Source organism: Porites lutea, chromosome 3 (assembly GCF_958299795.1).
Source record: "Porites lutea chromosome 3, jaPorLute2.1, whole genome shotgun sequence".
Lineage (NCBI taxonomy): Eukaryota > Metazoa > Cnidaria > Anthozoa > Scleractinia > Poritidae > Porites > Porites lutea.
In genome coordinates, this window is record NC_133203.1 from 33815826 (window position 1) to 33818108 (window position 2283).

Below are 2283 nucleotides of genomic sequence, written 5' to 3' on the forward strand. Positions count from 1 at the left end.
TGCACTGAGAAGTGCAAATGCCGCACCTGCGGAAATACGATCCAAACAGGAGGAGTTTGCACTGCACTGGGCACAGGAAGAAAACGAAGAAGAGAAACAGTATCCAGCTAAATACATGGTAATGCATGGCAATACATAGTATGCATGGCTATACATGGCAATACATAGTACCAATACATGGCTGTACATGGCTATACATGGTAATACATGGCAATACATGGTAATACAAGCTCAAGTTTCGGACACAAACGACGTTCTGGAATACCGAAACTGAGAACAAATATCGCAGTTCATTGAACAAGCAAATAATCATCGAGATCATCATGCTAGTAATGTTAAATTTACAGAGCAATCTCTGTTGCATTTCTATGTAGGAGAAGATCCATTGCTAAGGGAGACCGTCTCTCCAATGTCAATAGATTCGTTAATTCGGGCTGCATTACAGCTTTCCTCTTCTCCTCAGAGCTTGAGTCTTTGCAGTAGTAGTGACTCACGGTTTTGGCCGGAAATACCGTTAGTGATTTTCGTTTTGGCCGCTTTCGAAGAATAAGCCAGTTCTCTTGCCAATTATCAAGAACAGCTTTTTCTTCACCTTCTGGGTCAAATGACTCTGAATCGGACTAAATCATTTAACATTTATGAAGTAAACAAATATTCATCTTCCACATTTGTTGAGCTTTCCTCCGTTGTGTCCCCTTAGCCGGGCCCATAAGGTGATAGTTTAAACCTGAATAAGAATGTCTCTCTTTCTCTCTCTCTCCCTACAAAGAGGGTAGGCAAATCAACTAGAGGGTAGGCGAATCAACCAAAAAGTAGGCGAACTCTAATCCTAACCTCAGAAAACTTTAGATTCATTTTTTACATTTAGATATTTAAAGTAAACTTTTACAAGTAATTTTTTAATTATTATCAATATTGTTTGTAAAAATTAAGGTAAATTAGTAGTATTTTTATAAATCTCAAAAATATTTACGTTAACCACTTCAGTATTAATTTTAGTGCAATAAGTTCTAATAGACGTTTCAATTATTAAATATTACGCATGTATCAGGGCTGCTTTTAAGATGAGAGCAAAGGATTTTAGAGTTATGAACTTTGGGGGAAAAATGGTCAATTTTCAAATACACCTGTCATTAATTTTCCTTTAAAGGAACTTGGCAGGAATGTGGTTTGATTCATTACCTAAATTTTAATATCGATTTCGTACGCTGATCGGAAATGGCTAAGGATCCTCGAGGGGTGAGTGTTTGTTCATGAAACAGTGCTCGTGTAACGTAATCAATACTTGAAGGCCATTTGCACGCAAGGCCATTGCACGCGATATATAATATTGATTGACACGCTTATTGCGCTCAACTGAATGCTTCTTGTGTCTGGTGCGAAGCGCAGTACGTTGGACACTGTGTGAGATCGTAGAAATTGATTTAAGTACTTCGTATAATCTTAACTTGTAACATAACAGCCATAACTAAATTACTTTAATAATAATAATTTACCAATTTATATAGCGCATATTTACATGTGCTGATCAATGGTGCTTTACCATTATATGTTTAACAGAAAACGAAAATACATTACCGTGAGAATAAAATAAACTAAGTTACAAACTATAAAAATACTTCTTAAAAAGATAGGTTTAAGTCGAGATTTAAAACTGTTAAGTGATGTTGCTTGACAAAGCTCCACAGGTAGCTCATTCCAGAGTTTTGGAGCTGCTGGTGAGAATGATCTTGCTCCCAATGTTGTAAGCATTTTTCCCTTGGGATGGTCCAATAAGAGCTTACCAGCAGACCTAAGATTATATAATGAATTCGATTTTATACTAATAAGATCGCTAAGATAAGTTGGCGCTAGGCCATAAATACATTTGAAAGTCAGAAGTAAAATCTTATAGTCAATACGCAAAGAAACTGGCAGCCAGTGCAGCTCATAAAGCGCCGGTTTAATGTGAGAAAACTTTCCAATGCCAAGAATAAGTCTTGCTGCTGCATTTTGTACACGCTGTAATTTAGCGATCCGTACTTTACTAAATCAAGACATGAATGGAGACCAAATTGTTGGCACAAAATATGTTTGGAATGTGTACACATTTATAGGTGAAAGGTGTTGACAGGCCAAACACGACTCATAAGCTCGTGATAGTGTGATACGTGACCTTATAGTTTAGCTCTAACGAGGATATCTCCCAGCGATTTTGCTCTTTTATATGAAATGATGGGAGGTCGTTGTATATTTCTCTCAACAGTGGTTGATCTTGAATTAAGTGCCATTTGCTAATTAAAA